Source organism: Tiliqua scincoides, chromosome 5 (assembly GCF_035046505.1).
Source record: "Tiliqua scincoides isolate rTilSci1 chromosome 5, rTilSci1.hap2, whole genome shotgun sequence".
In the NCBI taxonomy this organism is placed as follows: Eukaryota; Metazoa; Chordata; class Lepidosauria; order Squamata; family Scincidae; genus Tiliqua; species Tiliqua scincoides.
This window is the reverse complement of record NC_089825.1, coordinates 87,097,816-87,118,696: the sequence shown is the minus strand read 5'-3', so window position 1 is coordinate 87,118,696 and position 20,881 is coordinate 87,097,816. Positions and strand designations below refer to the sequence as shown.

At 45.9% G+C, this 20,881-nt stretch overlaps 1 protein-coding gene and 1 pseudogene across 1 annotated transcript in view; one reads left to right on the top strand and one right to left on the bottom strand.

The window, feature by feature from the left end:
- GPR179 (G protein-coupled receptor 179) overlaps window positions 1–20,881 on the bottom strand; it is a 58,026-nt gene that overhangs the window by 26,934 nt on the left and 10,211 nt on the right. The window lies entirely within an intron of this gene.
- Window positions 12,577–12,693, top strand: LOC136654688 (5S ribosomal RNA; annotated as a pseudogene).

Below are 20,881 nucleotides of genomic sequence, written 5' to 3'. Positions count from 1 at the left end.
CTCATTGTGCCAAACCATCTATCAGTAAGATTTTCACCCCTACCCAGTACCCAGTTCAATTAAAGTTCTTCTATTTCATGCATATCACTATCAGGACCCACCTGGCTTTACAAGTCTGAGAGCCAAATCCTATGCGTGTTTACTCAGAAGTAAGTCCCATTATAGTCAGTGGGGCTTACTCCCAGGAAAGAATGGATAGGATTGCAGCCTAAAACAGAAAAAAAATTTCACCTTACCCTGTCAAGCCTCTGTTTCATTCTTTTTAGGAGGGGGGCTGCCTTCTGGAGCATTTGTTGAGCTCCAGTTGCATCAAATCAGGACCATTCTGGTGGCCTCACATTTCCCTTTGCCTGACCTGCCCAGGAGCCAAGGCACGATTGCTTACTCATGAGTAAACGTGACCAAGTGGCTTAGTTTTGCTTTCCATAGGGCTCAATATATTCACCAGCTTGGAGGGAGGGACCTCCTTCTCGGGTATTTTTGGGGGGCTACATTCTGGTGGGTACATTCTGGTAGGTACATTCATACATTTTTGGGGCTACATTCAGGACCATTCTGGTGTTGTTGGATTCCTCTCAGCCTGCCCTTTCAGACGGACTATGGTACGTTTACCTACAGGCGCGTAAACGCGCGATACGGCTCGGTTTCACTTTCCATTGGACTCCATGCATTTTTTGTTTTCTGGTTTTTTGCCAATATCTTTTGAAAAAAGGAGATATTTCACTCTCGTTTTTTGCATTGCATTCAGCTGGAAATTCCGCATCCAACGGTATATAACATGATGGTATACTCTTAACCACCCCAATTTTAGCACGTCACCATCCCAGTGCACATCACCCCCCTTGCGCGTCACCCAGTGCGGTCCGCACCCCCTAGCTATGCCACTGTCCATGACATCAAATTTTTGGACAGAGAAGAGAGTCTGAAGGCAGATGACAGTAAACATTTTTAAAGTTAAGCAGGTTTAGTTGGTGTTTAGATGGAAGACTGCTTGCCTAGGTACTGAAGGCCACTTGCCTATAAAGGGGCTATAGTTTGGTGACAGAAGGAATACTTGGCATGGTTCAATCCTGGGCATCTTCTGATAGGACAGAAGATTTCTCTCTGAAACCTTAGGGAACTGCTTTACAGGCAGTATTGGCAATCATGAGATAGCTGGACCCTGGGGCTGACTCAGCTTCCTGTGTACTCCAACTAAGCCGCTTTGAATTTCTTAAAGGAGATACAGGATAGAAGAGAAAAACAAACACATTACATTACACAGCATAAGTTTTAACTGTTTTGAAATGGCGTCCAGCCAAGGCATCTGCACATGCTGAGTGCTGGCTATTTTCTACTATATGCAAAGCACACAGGATACTGGGAAAGGGCTGGGAAAAGAGAACTGCAGTAAAAAGCAGGTAACTGAGCTAGTCTAACTAAGCTGGTACGGAACCTGGGACAGCTCCTAGGGACATTGATCCAAAGAAGTTCAAAAACCGCCTTAAATTCCCACAAAGGGCCTGCATGACTGTAGAGAAAGCAGTGTGGAGATGTAGAGGGCACCTGCCCTGGACAAATGTACCAAGTAGTATACTGAGCGCTATTAAAGTAACGTTAAATGATGTCAGGCTTTCAGGTCCATTTGGAATAATGAAGCACATTTTCAAGGTGGCAGATGAGACAACTGATAACTGTTTGCTCAGAGGCTCAGTGAGGGCAGCAGGCCAGGCAGGAAGGCACCCTTGCAAGTTCTCATTAACTCTGTGTTTGCAACCTAACACAGTCATGCACATCTATTCTCTCAGTAGTATTGGCAGCAGAGGAGCAATCCAAGGACATGTGACTTGGTCAGCAGTTACTGATTGGACTGCAGAATCCTGCAGTGGGTTTGCTATTTCAATCAGAAGTAGTCTCAGCAAACAGAGAAGAGTGCATCCTTAACTCCCCTGAGATTTTAGCAATCATCCTTCAAATAAGTCAGTGGCATAAGTAATGATTGTGCAGCCCAGTGCCAAGCTCAAAATGTGGCCCTGGAAGTGATGTCACAGCCGGAAGTGACGTCACGCCTAGGCTTTTTAAAAAGTGAAAATTGGGAGGAACCCACCTCCTTCCCCCAGCAGTTTGACACCCACTTGTTCTGCTGCCTCCCCCCAGTTAGTGGCATAGCTAAGGCATCCATCTGCTACCTGGGGTCAAAGAAGATTTGTAGCCCCCCCCAGACAAAATCAAATTTAATTAAGTTAATAAATGAAACGTGTGCCCCTGATTGGTTCAAGACACTGTCATGATAACATATCATCACAACATCTCAATAACATAATAACATGTCATTGGCCCTCAGAACAATCAGAGTTATAGGTCAGTTTTGAGTTAAGTAAATCCACTTTTTGTTCCATAAGGCAGTTGTGTTTCATTTTCTGGTTAATTGGCCATAACTTTTGACAGAATACAGATATTCCAGTGCAGTTTGTTTCATTGCATTCTGCAGTAAATTACCTTTCCAATGATATATAACATGATGGTGTTATTCATACATACCAAGATTTTCACAAATTTGGTCACTTGTGTCAAGCTCAGCTTGTTGCCCCCCTAAAGCTTGATGCCCAGTGCAACTGCTACCCCCTGCACCCCCTTAGTTATGCCTCCGAAATAAGACATTCCTGGAGTAACTCTACTTTTAATCTTTTGTTATTTATTTATGACATTTTTATCCTGCTTTTCCTCCAAGCAGCTCAGGGTAGCATATGGGGTTTTCTCCCCTCTATCCCATCTGATCCCCCACAACATCCTTGTGAGGTAGGTTAGACTGAGAGAGTGTTCTGCCAGTGAGCTTTATGGCTGAGAAGGAATTTGAACATGAGTCTCCCTGGCCTGAGTTTGATACTCTGACCTCTACATGACAACAACTTACATTTTTGAATCTCTTACTGTCTTCTGGACATTGTTTTTTTAAAAACAGTTTGTAAGACTCCAGTTTCTGGATACAGAAATGACTAGTTACAGCACTGGAACCCAGAGCCAGCTGAAGACCTCCTGGTGCTGAAGGCTATATGCTAAATGCTGCCTGCCCCTTTCCTGGCAGTGTACCAGTTGATGATGGGAGGAAAGGCGGGATGTGAATATTTAAAATAAATAAATACATACATACATGCCCTGGCCCCCTCTCCTGCACACTTCCTTTTCTTCCATATTCCACTCTTTGAATTCTGGGAGCAGGAGAAGAAGGAGAAGCAGAGGTGGGTGGAGACAGGTGATGGGATGCCCCCTGCAAACTGATGCAACTGCCTGATGCAACCTCATAGATAGGCCAACCCTGCTGGGTCTTGATGAGGTCTTGAACCTCATTCTTCAAGCAAAGCCCAGGTCAGAGGTGAACTATTTCTGCTACAACTACTAGGGATTTAAAGAGATGGTTCCCTAGTGTAGAACCATGGAATATAGCAGAACCATCAAATGAACTTCTTCTTCTTCTGCCTCCTCTGACTGGGAACTTTAGGAGAATGAATAGCCTTGGTTGGTTATTCCAAGTCCTTACTCTAGAGAACCTGCACCACCCTACTGGGTTCCAAGTCAGGAAACTCACTATCTTTCCCTTCAGGGAACTCTGTGGGGAGCACTCCTTCCTCCTCTAGGTCTGATGTGCTTGGAGGTTGTGAGACACCTGTTGGGGACAAATGATCCTGGCTGAAGATCATTATCCGGGACATCACTATCAGAGGGAGCTGGAATCTGGGGGCCAAGAAATATATTACATTAAGAGTACAATCCTATGTATGTCTACTCAGAGAAACCATATACATGTTTGTATGTAAAATGCATTGTACGTTTGTATCTGTGTGCACACGTAGGTGTGCACATATACATATATTTGTGTACTACTTAGGTTTATATTCTCTCTACAGTTTCCGTACAGAGTCTTCACCTACCAAATGTTTATGCCTAATAAAGGTTGACTTGACTTGTCTACTCAGAAGTAAGTCCTATTGTGTTTGATGGGGCTTACTCTCAGGAAAGTGTGGATAGGATTGCAGCCTAAGCCTAACATTAGGAGATGGGCTTAATATCAGAAGTGCCCTTTGTAATAAATAAATAGCGGGACACGCACGCACGCACGACCCAATCTGGCCCAGGACCACAGCAATCAGGAAAACACCCTGAAGCAGCGATTTCGTACAGGGACAAACAGTTGCCTGGGGAGGGGGACATTTTCAGCAGGAAAATACTCCTGTACACAGTACTGGATATGGATCCAGGGCCCTCCATGTCTGCTTTTTATATCAATAACAACAATAACAACAACAAGAGTCTTTGAAAAAGAACTAGAAAAAATGACAAAATACTGAGACCTGGCCATTGAAATCACCCAACTATGGACAAAACACCCCAAAGTGGTCCTCATCGTCATCCAGTGCACTTGGAACAATTTCAAAAAGTTTTGTGAATTATTTTAAACCACTGCAGCTTATTGAAATAACACAATCAGATCTGCAAAAAATACACTTTTAGGAACTGTATACTGCAGGGGTGCTCACACTTTTTTGGCTCGAGAGCTACTTTGAAACCCAGCAAGGCCCGGAGATCTACCAGAGTTTTTTTTACAATGTTCGCGCCATCGTAACATATAACATTTATGTGTACAATGTATGTTGGTGTACCTTGAGCCCCACTGAGTATAACAGGACTTACTCCTGAGTAGACATGCCTAGGATTAGGCTGTGAGGCTGCAATCCTAGCCACACTTACCTGGGAGTACAATGGGCCTTACTCCCAATGGGCGTTTCCTCCCGGCGTTTCCTCCCGGAGGCACCTGAAGAGGGGGGGGGTCGGCACTCCGCGATCTACTCATTTTGCCTCGCGATCTACCAGTATACTGGTATGCACCCCTGGTATACTGTATATACTGCGCCAATATCTAGTTAATACTTAGGTCTCAGGCTGAGACTTGTATCAGTTACTCAACACCAGTCCACAACTGTGTTCCATGTAGTCTGGACTATAATAACAACAACAACAACAATGGGCGACACTTTCAGAGCACTGCTGGTGTGAAGCCCATCTGTTAATAACAGGCTTAGTGTAAAATGTACTCTGGCCCTGGCACAGAACACGTTTCCTCCATGTACGGGTTGAGCCCTGAGCATTTAAAACACATTCTGGGTATGTGCCTCGTTCAAATCTAACTCCATGGGCAACTCAGGTGTTCATCACAATACCTCAATGGCTTCGATATGAGGGCAGGCTTCAGAGATGGAGGGTCCAAGCCTATCCAATTTCCCAGCACCGGTGCAACAGCAATGCAGGCTCAAGGTAAGGGAACAAATGTTCCCACAGCTTAAGGAGGCCTCTCTGACTGCCTCTCCACCACAGGATGCAGTGCACGCCCCATTGGCACAGCTGCACCAGCACTAGAAAATTAGATAGGATTTGGCCCAAAAGCTGCAATTCTATGCACATTTTCTGGGAGTAAGCTGCAATCACACGCATGACTACCTGGGAGTAGGCTCCACTGAAGGACTTGCTTCTGAGTATACCTGCATAGGATTGTGCTGTTATTATTTATTATTATTAAGAATATATAGCACTTTTCAACTCTCAGATTCTTCCTCCCTGACTACCAACCTCTTCTTGGATAAATTTGAAGCCAAGCATCTTGAGCATCATTGAAGCCACTCTCTTCTGCCTCCTGTAGCTCCTTCTCACTTTCCTGCTCATGTGCTCCTTTTTCCCCCCTGGACACCAGTGGTTAAACATTTAGGCTTTATAACAGCCAAATGTCGAATGGCCAAATCCCTTTTTCCTAAAACCTAAATGGATCACTAATGCTGCAAAGCGCACTAATCCCTCGAGAAGCAGTCACTGCCAAAAGGAGAGCTAATGTGACCACTGCATCAGCACCCGTCCTCCAGGGGCTTTAATGCCAAAGGACCTAGAGACCCCCTAAAGTCCATGTCAGGAGAACAGATGTCAGTGGAGAAGTGGGACAGAGAGCCAGAATGCAGGAAGGAGCAAAGAGGCGCACACAGGAGAAGCAGTTCGTTCCATTTGCGTGCTCAGTTTGGAATCCTGGCTTGCCACTCTTTGTATATAGATATTGCTGCTGTTAATGTCTGAAACCAGTGGACTGTAAACTTTAAGGCAACTTAAAGCAAAATGAGGGGCAACAGGAGGGGTGTATTAGAGGCAAAACAAAATATCACATTCAGAGTTTAGCAGGGTTCACGTTTATATTATTATTTATTTATACTTTATATTTATTTATCATAGCCTGTGCTGGGCTGGTTATAGACTGTTGCAACTCAGGATCTAGATGATGATGATGATGATGATGAAATATTTATAGATCGCTTTTGTAAATTTTAAACCTTTTAAACATGTTGTTGGCTACTTCAAGAAATACCATAATTCTTCCTGATTACTTTTAAGGCAATAATTTAAGCCAGGGTTTTTCAAACTGTGGGTTGGGATCCACTAGCTGGGTTGCAAGCGAGTTTCAGGTGGGTCACACAGCACCTAGCTAAGCCACCATTGAAAATACAAGTTGAATACTTATCTGCGAATTTTCTATCCGCGGATCTGGCTCCCCTGGACCCGCATTGAATCCAACCTGAATCTTCACCACCCCTCCTAATGATTTTTAAAGGCATAAAAATGTCACTCCCAGTTTTCATCTGAAAATCAGAAGTCACTTTTTTTGCCTCTAAGTGGCATTCTGAAGCCCACAGAGGCTGCAGGTGGACACATGTGGACTCTGCAGGCTTCAAAAAGCCCTCTGGAGCAAAGCTCTGGCCGCCTTCAGGGGGTTTAAAGGGGCTGAAACTGCGGATTTCGTTATCTGCTGTCCAAGGGGAGTCCAAGAACAGATCCCTCACAGATACCAAGAACCCACCTGTACAGAGCTTAAAATACAGGGTAAAGAGTTGCTAGGCAGGGATGGCTCCTTGTAGGAGAGAGGCTTGGTGCTTTGCCCTGAATACATGGGAAGATAGGATGCTAGAAAGGGGAGGGAGGGCTGTATGGCTGAAGAAAGCTCCAAGTCTGCATTCTGCATTCTGCATTGACTTCCAAGCTGGAATGTTTGAACTCCGAGCTATGCAAAATAGCAGCATGAGTGTGCTGTGTAATGGGGTCTTTGGCTGATCGTGGCTTATGTTTGAAGCCTAAATTAATGATGTCACTTCTGGTCATGACATCACTTCCAGGTTAATGGCATCACTTCCGGTGGCTCCCAACAGATTGCCACTCTAAAAAGTGGGCCCTGGTGCTAAAACGTTTGCGAAACACTGCTGTATAGGGTTACACTGTAAAGCTGCAATCCTATACCAGTGGCGGTCCTGGCAGTTTTCCCACCTGGGGCCAACCCCCATTTGCCACCCTCTGACCTGGAAGTAACTGTGGTGACATCATCTTCATCACAATTACTTCTGCGCTGCTGCCTCCTCCTTTCCCCCTTTGAAAAAAGTACGGTTCTCTAGGCATGGTTCCTGGTCACATCTGAGGGCCATCCTATTCTCCTCTCCTTTAAAGAAAGGGGAGGAAAAGAGGGCAGCCCTCAGTTTGGTGCAGAACCGCGGCGACAGTGGCTGCAAGAGCAAGAGGTCATGTGATGGGGAAGCAGGTCATGGTGTTGCCCTCCACAAGCCTGGTGCCCAAGGCATTTGCCCCCTTTGACCCCTCCATTTACGCCACTGTCTTATACATGCCTACCTGGGAATAAATCTGATTGGGGACTTACTTCTGAATAGGCATGTATAGGCTTGTGCTGTAAGCCATCCTGATTTTATTGTAGGAAAGGAAGGGACAAAATATTAAAAAATTTATAAGGAAGAAACATTAAAGCTTCTAGTCCTCACTGCTGGAGTGTTCTCTGCTACTGACCCTGTTTCCCTGTGTCTACAATGCTCCTTCTCACTCTTTCTATTCTGTGCAAACTCATCTACAAGCTACATACACAAGGTCACACAACCTTGAAGTCCATGTAAATGAATCCGTTGGCACTTCTTATTTCTTTTTATAATGCCATTAAATAACAACCAAAATGCAAACCCTTGCCCTGATGAGCTTACAGTCTAAAATTCAGCACTGACTGGAGAAGGCAGGAAGGAAGGTAAGGAAGATGAAGGCAAGCAAGGGAAAAATATTCTTTCAATTCAGTTAGTTTCAGTAAAGGATGTGGACAAACTGTTTGTGGAATCCTTCTTTTAGGAGGTTTGCTGGTACCATATCTGATCATATCCAGCACCAGGCAAAGAACTTTTTATTGGCGTAGGCCTCTGGGATGCTCTGTGTTTAATGTGGTTTAAATCCTAACTTTCCTTCTTTTTTTTTTGCTGGTTTTTTTTTAAAATTGTGCTGTTAGCCACCCTGAGAGACTTATTACTTTTAATTATTACTTATTACTTAGTCTTATTACTGCCCATTACTGCCTGATCACAAGCTAGGAATCCTAGGATAGAACATATAACAAACAAACAAACGGGATGGTGTCAAAACCTTCATAGAAAATGTGGGTTTTGAAGAGGGACTTCAGACAGAGGGAGAGGGGCGGCATTATACATGTGTTCTGAAATGGAATTCCAAGTATAAGAGAGTGGGAGAAAAGGTTTGATTTCTGATTTCGCAGGCAGCCCAATCTTAACCCGCACCAGCACAGCCAGGCTGGATGGCCTGCGCTGTATTCAACCCAAGTTAGGAGGTGGCAGGAGGTCTCCTTGTGGTAAGGGGATATCTTTCCCTTTACCCTGTGTCAAGGCCCAGCCAGCCCCACGGGGCTTTTTCGATCTGCACCAGTGCTTTAGCTGGTGCAGATCCAGGAAGGCCGGTGTCATGCCAGGAGGGCCAGGAAGGGGTTAGGATACAGTGGAGGAGGCCTCTGCTGATCCCACCCTCCTCCCACATCCGATCCACCCCTTTCCACCCTCCCCCAACCAGGAATGCCCCCTCCCCGCCACGCTTTCCACACCCCTGCTCTGGTTGGCACTAGCCTACCTGCTCCAGCTGGTGCTGCTCTTGGATGTAACGCTGGCAGGCCAGTGTAGGACTTTGAGTTGGCGCTGCCAGCTCACAAGTAATCGCAAACATTTTTTACGGCACATATGTGACACTCTGAGCCAGTGTAGGGAGGGCTCCACTGGCCCATGGAGCTCTTGTGACACTATGTGTGTCACAAACTATGTGAGTCACAGACTCAGGCTGCCATGTTAAAGGTGGAGAACTATGAGCTCCAGCAACTGACCCCTCAAGGAATCTGCTGATTGGGGTCAGGATTTGGTCAGAGACTGAATAGCCTTTGTTCATTAATTGATACATCCAACTCCCATTCTGGCTACAATCCTTTTGGTTTCTTGTCTTATTACTGCCCATTTATTGGACAGTTGTATACAGTACAGCTTTTACTAGAATGTTTTATTATTCTCTGTCTTGTACCAAATTTACACTTTCCCTTTTCAGCTTTTCCCTTGCATGCAGGTCATGCTAAATTGTATCACTAGGTTCCTTGTAACAAATCTATATGGTAGTATGAAAAAACCCTTACTATATGCTTCTAAATTGATCTGACCGTGAGTCCCTGTAAAAGTTTGTGCACTAGTTCACTGATTCTCAAACTTTTTTAGCACCAGGACCCACTTTCTAGAATGACAATCTGTAAGGGCTCACCAAAAGTGATGTCATTAACCTGGAACTGATGTCACGTTCAGAAGTAACATCATCAAGCAGGAAAATTTTTAACACCCCCATATGACAAAATCAAGTCAATCCATCAAGTAAATTTAAAATTTACAATAAGTATAAAAATTTATTTAAAATAAAGAACTCTCCTAACCCTCCCCAGCAGTTGCTGATCTGTTAAAAAAAAATAAATTACCCAAACATCCCAAAGGCTGATATCCTATGCACTTAACTGGCAGTGCGCCCTATTGACTATCACTGTTAAAAGCATATATACAGTACATAGTAGGCTGTTAAAAGCACAGATCTGTAACATTTCCCCAGATGCAGTCACACAACCATGGTAGCATCAAGTTTAATGTATTAATAATAAAATACACATTGATATGAATGGGGACCCGCCTGAAATTGGCTCGCAACCCACCTAGTGGGTCCTAGCCCACTGTTTGAGAAATACTGCTATACAGATTTACTCAGAAGTAAGTACCAGTGTGGTCAGTGAGATTTGCTTCAGGAAGGAGTGTACAGGATTGTCACCTTAATAAGTAAACCATCAAAGTCACAGCACTCAGTTCAGTGTATAAAAATAACACTGATCTATATGCAGTACAAACCAGTTTTGTTTATATTCTGGTGCACATGTAGACCAGGTCTAAGGGCTTCAGAAGAGAAGTGATTACACCAAAGGAGAAAAAGATGAATTTAGTGAAGTCTGCAGAGTACTACTGCAGAGTACTACTGTTGCTTTGTTGTGAAAACATGTGGTGGGTTCATGGGGGGAGGAACAAAGGAACAATTGCTTGCCAACTGCTTGTGTCTCGATTTTGCTGAGTGACGCAGAGAAGCTGTGTAGCTCGGGGCAGCTGTTATGGCAGTGGAGTAGAGATGCCATGAATATCCATGATTTTCTGCTCCGAAAATCACATATTTGTTATTGCCAGTAAAAGTGTCCTAAGCAAGAGATGGGTTTAAGATTATTGTGTTTAGAATAGATGATTCTTCAGGGGGAAAAATTGCTCTGATTGCATGTGAAAGTTGTTGAGCAATTAAACGAACTGGTTTTAATTAATGAGACACACTTTGATATAAATAAAAAAGTAAAAAAGAAAAGAAAAAAAGACAGGCCATGGCACAAGCCCAATTGGAAGAGATGCTCTTTGACATGGATGTGGTTCCTGCTAATCCCATATGTTTAAGAATGGGCTGTGCTTACTCAGTCCATACATTATTGAAGAGAAAGCACTCTGCACATGCTCAGTGGGATCACCATCATTGGTTGAAGCTGGTTTGGCATTTCAGGGCTCAACCCTGGCATGAATCAAGTGGAGGTGTGAGGAATGCAGGAGTGGGAATGACAGACAAGGCTTTGCTTATGTGGGTCTTGAGGACCAAATGGAATTTTAGGGGCATTTTAGGGTTGGTTGGAATCCCAGGTTTGGTTGGTGGTGGTGGAAGTACAGTATTTCTGTAATGGACCCAAGTCCCGCAGTACTACTTCTATTCCAGGTGTGCCATCCTACACTATCCTCATATTTCCTGAGGCCTCCAGCACGAAGTGGAACCATCAGTGACCACCTGCTGCGTTGGAGGCCTCCATTCAAGTGAGGGGAAGAGCTAACGCAGGGCCAGCCCATGCACAAGGCTTTTGCCTCAGGCAGCAGACTGGGAGGCTCACCCACCTCATCCATTCATTCACCAATATGGTTGCAGCTCCTCTTCTCCCTGGATTGGAAAAGGAAGAAGGGGATAGAGTGGACGAGGAAGTGTGGAGGAAAGAAAAGTAGTGGGCTAGAATGTCACTCTAGCCCACCACGCTCTTCCTCTACACACTTCCTCTTTCCTTTTCCAGACCAGGGAATGGGAGGAGCAAAGACTGACACATCATCAGTTAAGTGGGGGGAGGCAGCATTTGACATGCTGTCTCAGATTCTAGGAAGACTTGGGCTGACCATGAACTAATGCAGCCTGGAGACATCCTTGGGCCACAGCTTCTCATGAGCTAAGAATCTGCAGTTTAGCAAAGCAGGTGGCGGCGGCAGACCTCCTAGCATGTGACAGGAAGTCATTCATGGAACCCATTCTGGATTCACCACATTCCACTTTGGAATTTGGGATGGAGAAGTGGGATGGCCTTTCCGCACTCTGCCAAATCTTTGGAGAGCGGAATCAAGTGATTTCGCTTATCTCTAATTCAAAGTGACTTGAAGAACATAATGTGGGAGACTGTTCCAAGTACAGTCTAAGCAGCAGGCGGAAGACCAAAGACGAAAAGTGGGAGAAGGAGGGACTCAGAACAGATGAGGGTGTGTGGGGTAGAGCGAGTGAGAAGCATATGAGCTGCGGTGAAGGGCAGGGGGATAGGAAAAGTCCAAGCCCAGACCCTCACCCATTGCTAAGACAGAAGTGCCTGGGCTCTGGAGGAGAGGATATTTAAAGAACTTCCATGGTTCAAAAGAAATGATTTAATTACATCCACATAACGATCAGCATGTGTCACTGGTATTTACCCAGCATGAGAAAAGGAGGATGGAACGGAAATAAGGACCAAAGATAGATGTGAGCTGTTAATTAACAGTGCTGGACGGTTTCCTTTTTTGGGGTGGGGGAAGGATAAAAAGAAAAGCGTCTTTCAATCAAAAGAGGAAGGCTTCAAAAGATAAGTGGCTACATTATGTCATTTCAGTAGTGAGCAAAGGCGACCCTACCACGGGGCAAGGCGCAATGACTGTCTAGGGGGGTGAATTTACAATGCCCTTAAGGGTGTCAGGCAGATCTGACCCCTGGGCACAATCCACCTCAAGGCTCTTACATGCACAAAGAACTGATGGGATTCACTGTGTCTGTGGTGACAGTCACTTGCTGAGACAGCTTTTAAAAAAGAGCTAGACAAATTTATGGAGGAGGAGAGAGAGGTCTAGCCACAGCCATGACAGCAACTGTTACCTTGCACATGCCCGATCTCGTCTGATCTCGGAAGCTAAGCAGGGTCAGGCCTGGTTAGTACTTGGATGGGAGACCGCCTGGGAATACCGGGTGCTGTAGGCTTATACCATAGTCTTTCGAGACTGAAGGTTGCCAACCATGGCAGGGCTAACCACCCTGTACTCGGAGCAAAGTTAAAAATGATGCTCCCCCACATCACACCCAGGAATGACATCACTTCCAGGTATGATGTCACACCTGAGGTGTTTTATTTTTAAATTGAAAAATTAAAAAAAATCTGCTGCTTCCCCCCATCTCCAGCCCCCCTCCTGCTCACCCCCCAAGAGGTGCAAGTAGTGATTGGAGTCCCTGGCCACTTGCTCCCCTTGTTGTGCTGCCTCCTTCCACCCCTGCCCCCTCCTGATGGACCTCCACACTCCCAGTCGCCACCCAAGCCCCTGGAGCAAGCGGCCAGAGACTGTCATCAGATCAGTACCCAGGCAAGGCTGGGCCATTCATGAGGCCAACTGAATCTGTTGCATCAGGCAGCAGGTGGGTGGGTGGGCAATCTTCATTGTTCGCCTTCTTGCCTCCACTGTTCCTCCTTCCATGCCCTGGTTTGGAAGAGGGGGACAGAGAGGAGTGAGGAGTGAAGACATTGGAGAGTGGGCTGAGCACAGGCTGGCACTACATTGGGTGAGGGGCCAGCAGCATTTGGCATGCCCCCCTCAGGTGTCAGTTGCTCTCAGGCTGGTCTAGGGTATAGATATTTTCAAGAAAGTAAATCTTGTCTCTGCTGACTGGCAATGGCTCTTTTGGGTTTCTGGCAAGCGGTGGCATAGCTAAGGGGGTGCAGGGGTAGCAGTTGCAATGGGCATCAAGCTTTAGGGGGGCAACAAGTTGAACTTGACGCAAGTGACCAAAATTGTGAAAATCTTGGTATGTATGAATAATACCATTATGTTATACATCATTGGAAAGGTAATTTACTGTAGAATGCAATGAAACAAACTGCACTGGAATATCTGTATTCTGTCAAAAGTTATGGCCAATTAACCAGAAAATGAAAACACAACTGCCTTATGGAACAAAAAGTGGATTTACTTAACTCAAAACTGACCTATGACTCTGATTGTTCTGAGGGCCAATTACTTGTTATTATGTTATTGAGATGTTGCAATGACATGTTATCATGACAGTGTCTTGAACCAATCAGGGGCACACTTTTTATTTATTTACTTAATTAAACTTGATTTTGTGTGGAGGGGCTACAAATCTTCTTTGACCCCAGGTAGCCGATAGATGCCTTAGCTATGCCACTAACTGGAGGGAAGCAGCAGAGCAAGTGGATGTCAAACTGCTGGGGGAAGGAAGTGGGTTCCTCCCAATTTTCACTTTTAAAAAGCCTAGGCGTGATGTCACTTCCGGCTGTGACATCACTTCCAGGGCAACATTTTGAGCTTGGCACTGAGCTACACGATCATAAGCTACGTCACTGCTGGCAAGGCTTTGCCCTTTCCTGGGAACACAAGGCCTGAACCTGGCACCTTCTGCATGCAGATAAGGTCCTCTCCCACTGAGACAACTTCCTTCAGGATTGCACCCACTCTGTTGATTAGTGGAGGTGAGAATGGGGTGGGGTGAGACAGGGATCTTTTCTTCCCCTCAGGCACAAAAATGTGTGGGGCCGCTCCTACCTCAGACTGAAAAATGCTATGCCCCCCATGTCTAGAAAGGTCCTCAGACAAACAAGATTTTGCATCTTGAAGTCTATAGTGCAGGACAGTACAGCCTTTTCATTTCATCCTGCTTTTCTTTCACCTGCTTGGGAACCACACGCCTAAGTCAAAGGATACCCGATCTGGTGATAGCGCTATCTTTAGAGCAAAGAGTTCCAAGCCATGGCCATCACAGGCTGTGCCCACGGCTCATAATGAAACACAAGCACCGATACACACACATTCGGTAAAAGGTGCTTAAATGCAGATTTGCACGTTAAAACCCTGCTGTGCAGCGAGGTACAGAGCAGCTGAAGGAGGCAGATGGGTCAGCAGAGAGGGAGGGAGAACACATGGAGGCTGGGAGCAAAGGGGAAATGAGACGCAGGAGGGATGCTGGAAAGAAGACAGAAGAAAGTAGTGGCAGAGGAAGAAAAATGATGCTGGCCAAGAATGGTGGTCGGATGTTAGAGTGTGCAGGCAGAGAGAGAGAGAGAGAGAGAGAACAGAAAGGCCACCCCAGCAAGCTACACCCCAGAACAGTGTTTCTCAAACTGTGGGTCAAGACACACCGGGTGGGTTGCAAGCCATTTTCAGGTGGGTCCCCATTCATTTCAACATTTTAATATATTAGATTTGATGCCCCACATACCATGGTATGTGACTGCATTTGGGGAAATGATACAGACTTGTACTTTTAACAGGCTACTATGTATTTCCCCTGGGGGCTGGGGACAAGAATAGGCCCTCAATTTGGCTGTATTTGTCGTAAGAGGCGACTAAACAGCCACCGGGTAGATGGGACTCGTCAGCCTGGGAAGGCAGCTCATCTGAGAGAAGGAAAACTCTGACCCCAAGCCTCCACTGCCTTGTGGCTACATCCAGTTATGGAAAAGGCTTCAGGAGTCAACCTCGAGACAAAATCCAGAGCTGGAGTCCCTGAGGCAGTTCGTGGCTGAACACAGTCATGTTCTGGCAACTCCTACGATGCCACTGGAACCAACCGTATTGGCCTCTGCCTTTCCATTGGATCATTTCAGTGACGTGGAGAGGGGGGATTTGCTGCATGGGTAACAGCCTATCCTCCATACCTACTTTACCCAGGCTTCGCGCACTGGAGAGGACACTCTGTTCCAGAACCACCATTCAGAGCATGACACCATAGTCTTCCGAGACTGAAGGATGCAACAAGATGTATATACATTTAACAATGATAGTCAATGGGACTCACTCCTGGGTAAGTGTGGGTAGGATTGCAGCCTAGGATTGTGAAAAATTTTCCTGCTTGATGATGTCACTTCCGGTCATGTCATCACTTTCGGTGCGTCCTGACAGATTCTCATTCTAAAAAGTGGGTCTTTGTGCTAAAGATTTGAGAACCACTGTCCCAGATGATCATAAATTGCTGGTACCCATGGGAACTATTTTTGGTGCTCATGGGAACTGGATTTTTTTTTCTTGTTAGCTAGTGCATACGGCAGAGGAGAGTCCAAGTATCCTTCCCCCTCCAGCTGTGATCCTGATCCTTTGGGGGCCTGACTTGGCTGCTGTGTACTCCATCAGCAACAAGCCCATCAGCCCTAATAACAGGTTTAACATGATGCCTGGTTTGGCCCTCAGAAAGCTCTATTCAAGTAGAAGGTGTCCTGTGCATTTCAAGCAGAACATTTAAGCAGAGGCAAACGAAGAGTGCAATCCTATCTTGTGCTGGAACAGGCAAGCAAAGAGGCTTGCGCTGTATCCAATGCATGACAGGTGCCCAAAGTGGCTCAGCTAGGTGTAAGGGAAAACTTTTCCCCTTACCTCTGAGTAAGCCACCCTGGCCCAGATGGGTCTCTTTGGACTTGCGTCACCTTCTGAGATGGCACAAGAAGGGACTTGCGCCAGCCCAAGGCACAGTTTGGATTGTGCTGTAATCTATACAATGACATCATAAATGGTCCTTTACCATATCTAAAAGCCTGTTTTAAAACATCCATAAGGTTTGTGCTAAGAAAGTGAATCTTGACTAAGCACCGATGAAACCAGTGTGACAAGTTGGGGCCCAATCCTATCCAATTTTCCAGCACCGGTGCAGTCGCAATGCAGCCCCAAGATAAAGGAACAAATGTTCCCATACCTTAAGGAGGCCTCTGTGACTGGTACCCCACCAGAAGATGCAGTGCATGCCCCATCGGCACAGCTGCACTGGCACTGGAAAATTGGATAGGATTGGGCTGTCATTTGCTACAAATTCAAGTCCCAGTAATATCAATGGGATTTAGGAATCCTTTCTTTCAACCCATAGTTTTTAACTGGAAGTAGCTTTTATGGAGGATCTAAAATTGCATTGGTTATATGGAAAAGAAGGGGGAAGTGGAGGTTAGAAAATTAAATGTGGATTAAAATTATATACATATGACAAGGTGTTGAAAACCACTTGCATTGATTGACTAGGGCTGCAGTCCTAAACATACTTTCCTGGGTATATGCCCCATTGAATACAGTGGGACTAACTTCTGAATAGACATGTGTAAAATTGCTCTGTAAGGCTGCAATCCCATACTCACTTATTGTGGGAATAAGTCCCATTGAGTTGAATAGGACCCAGGGATGTGCTGGAGTCGCTGAGCCTGAGTCGCTGACCCCCTGACTTGACTCTATTTGCAAGTCATAACGGGTGGCCATTGCAACTCAACCTGAGCCGCTTAAAGAATTATTTTTTACTTGAGTCTGAGTCATTACGAGAAACAAATCGCTGTGCGAGTCAGACATGACTCCGCAGAAAAAAATGGAGGTGCTGGTGGGGTGTGTGTGTGTGTGTGTGTGTCAGAGTTCTCATTTAACACTCCCCTGACGTTGATGTTGTTGTCCTTCACTTCAGCCACCATTTTCATTTCATTTATGTAAACAAAAACTGTTCTGTTATTTGAGTGAACACAGCAATGCAGAAAAACAATCAGTTCCATATGAACCTCACTTATGAGCCCCCCTGTTCATATCATTCCTGATTCCACCTTCAGAAGGAGCTCTGAGCAGCATGCCACAGACCAACAAGGAAGTGTCCAAGCTCGGCAAGGCAGGCGAGAGATCACCAAGAGGGCCCCCTCCCTGTGCTCTCCTGGCTCCCTCTGCCTTCTTCTGGTTCTTCCCCCCAGCTTCATGCAGCCCCAAAAATTTTTTTAAAGACCCTTAAGCTTCCTCCCTCCTCCCCTTCCCCCTCCAGCCCCCACCTCTTGGAGTCAACTTACCCTCCTTCCACCACATCTGCTGCCGCCACCAGTCTGAATACTGGCTTCCAGATTGCCCCACAAGGTCTTTGGCATGATGCAGAAGTGGCAAAAAAAGTAAACAAGCATGCACACACACAAAAACTGAGTCACAAGCACAAACAAAAACTGAGTCATCACTCAAGTTAATTTGAATCATGACTGTTTTCCGAGTCACTGGCCCCAAGTTGTGAGTCGTGTCCAAGTCAGTGACATCCACAACTCATGTTGACACGAGTCATGGAAAATGCGTGATTTTGCAACTCAGGTCAAGTGGTCAAGACTCAAGTTCCTTGAACTGGTCCAGGAGGGTTGCAAACGTGCCATAAGGCATATTTGTGCCTCCTTGGGAGGAAGCCAGGCCGGCGCTCAGAGGAGTGCCAGCTTGCGGAGGCTGACACAAGCCTCCACATCGGCTTCCTTGCTGAGGCTTGCGTAGGCCCAGCTGGGCCAATGCAAGCCTCTGGGGTGGGCAGGGAGGAGTCAGGAGGGAGGTGTTCCTGGGCAGGGAAGGGCGTTCCTCAGGAGGAGGCACCAGTCCAAGAAGACCCATGGGGGAAAAGCGTCTTACCCAGGGGTTAGGGGAAAAGTTTCCTCTTGCCTCCGGCTGAGCCTCCTTGGACCCCTTTTCTGCGCTGGATACAGTGCAAGCTTCTTGGCTTGCCTGTTCCAGCACAGGGTAGGATTGGGCCCTTAATATTGTTACTCGTGTCAGAATGCCAGGTGGGCCAAAAGGCCATATGGCCAGAGAACTGTTCTGAAAGCCCATAGCAAACATGTTCCCCCACTGTGAGTCAGTGTACCAGTTTCCTTTCAATCTCCACACCAGCAACAAACTTCCAGTCCCTGTGGTCAAAACACTTTACAGTATAGCAAGCCCTCACTTAAACTTGTCAATACGTTCTTGGAAACTGTGACTTTATGCAAAACAACTTATAACTAAACCACTTTTACTGTAGGCTAATTGATAAACAAGAGTTAAACTCCTACAGCACATTTCTGGTCACCAAAACATCACCAAACTTCTAAATAAAGACCCCAAACACTTCTAATATTAAACACTGAAATCAATGTGAGCTTTACAGTCTGGAGAAAACCCACAGAGGACATGAGGAGAACATGTAGAAAGTGGCCCTGGCCAGGAATCAATTTTTTTCCCCTCAACAAGTTTAAAATGAAGCAACTTATAAGAAAATTGCTTTAAGTGAGCACTTGCTGTACTTTTTTTTCCTGTAACCACCATCTCTCCCTAGTGCTGCTTCTCCAACTGGGGTTCTTCCACTCCCAAAGGCCCACAGAAACACAAATTGCCAGAGGAGGAGGAGGAGAATAAAAAGTCATCAAGGTAAAGAAAAATTACCCTTAATTTTATTGTTTTTAATTATTTTCTGCTTTTATCAGTGTTATGCATATAGTTCTGGGAGCCTTATCAGCTTGAGAGAGGTAAAAAAAATCTGCTTTAAATAAATAAATACAGTGTAAACATTCACGCTTCCATTCTAACGCATTGTCTCACTCACCCACACTTCCAATAATCTCCAGTTTGGCTGGATTTTGGAATTTTTTTTTTAAAATGCAATAGTATTTACATCTCATCCTAACCCCAAGTTTGGCCAGCCCAAGTCCCTTGGGCCGGCTTGGGAGGGTCACAAATGTGCTGTAAAGCACGTTTGTGCCTCCTCTAGGGGAAGCCAGGCCGGCTCTCTGAGAAGCGCCGGCCTGCGGAGGCTGACAGATGCTTCTGTGCCGGCCTCTAACACAAGCAGAAAAGGTAGGTGTGGGGGGGCGAGGTGGAGGAGGAGGGAGGAAGGCATTCCTGGGCAGAGGGAGGGAGAGCGATAGGAGGCCCTGGAGGTGGGCGGCAGGGAGCCAGGGCTGGGATCCAGAAGTTATGCCGGATCCCAACCTCCGTCCCCGGGAGAGAAAAGAGCGGCTTCTAGCCGCTTCGCTTTCCTCGGACTTGTGCCACCTCAGGAAGTGGCACAAGTCCAAGGAGACCCATTGGGGGCCAGCAGCCCTTACCCAGGGGTAAGGGGAAGCGTTTCCTCTTGCCTCTGGCTAAGGGTGCAATCCTAACCCCTTATGTCAGTGCTGGAAAGCACTGACATAAGGGCAATGAAGTTCTGAGGTAAGGGAACATCCCCTGACTTTGAGGAGGCCTCTGTGACTGACACCCCACTGCAGGATGCAGCACACATCCCATTGGCACCGCTATGCCAGTGCTTGAAAGCACTGACATAAGGGGTTAGGATTGCACCCTAAGCTGCTCCTGGCCGCAGTCCTGCGCTGGTTACAGCGCAAGCCTCCTGGCTTGCCTGTTCCAGCGCAAGTTAGGATTGCGCCCTTTGTTTCATTATTTTTAAGATTTGTGAAACTTCCCCTCAAAAGAAAATCTCTGCCCAGATCATCATCATCATCATCATCCTTTTTTAAAAAAAGGATGCAACAAAGTAGAAAAAAGCAACAATCAAGCCAAATGAGCCAAACATACATGCAATACAGCACAGCAGAAGACTACAAAGATTCTATTTTTCAGTCTGAAGGCTGAACTATAAAAATAGATGACTAATCCACTGGAGAAGCCCCTCTGGGTAGACTCCATTTAAATGAATGGGAGCTGCTCAAGAGATTGTGCCCTGCATCTTCTACTTTATTAGATTTTATTTTAAAATCCTTTTGGTTTCAGAAGAACCCTCAGTCTCCTTACCCTTTAAGTACAGTTTGTGCCTTGTTAACCACTGGGGTGATTCAAAATCAGTGGAAAAATAGCTTTAAAGACCCACTTCCAGGCTTCTTGCTGCTCTGTTGTCACCCTGGAATGGTGTGGTCTATTGCTATAGACGCTTTATGGCATTCAGCCACTAGATGGGGTGAATAATGGAATCTAATGGAATGAAATTAAAATTATTTAACAGCTCAAAGGTAGGAAATGGGATTTTGTTGCTTTTTCCATTGCTACAAGGCATTTAATTGTGGACCCTGGTATCACTGGTGAGTCTAATCAGTGGATACGATATCAGTGGATAATGAGGCACGACCCGTATATGAAAAAAATGGTATGTGGGCCTTTCTGGAGAGAGAGTTCTGCCACAGAAAATGCCCCCAAGCCTGCATCTCTACTGAGCTAACATTGTTGTGCTGGTTGATAAGATACAAAGTGGGGACTTCAGTGCAGATCTCAGCAACTAGTGGTATCTCAGCAACTAGGGGTCCTGGAAAGGATCTCTCGCAGATACCTAGGGCCCACTATACTGACTCTAGAGCCTAGGGATCTACAGCCACATCTAAAGGGCTTTCTCACTCAAATATAATGAAGTTTTGTACATGACATACAGCCACAGCTGC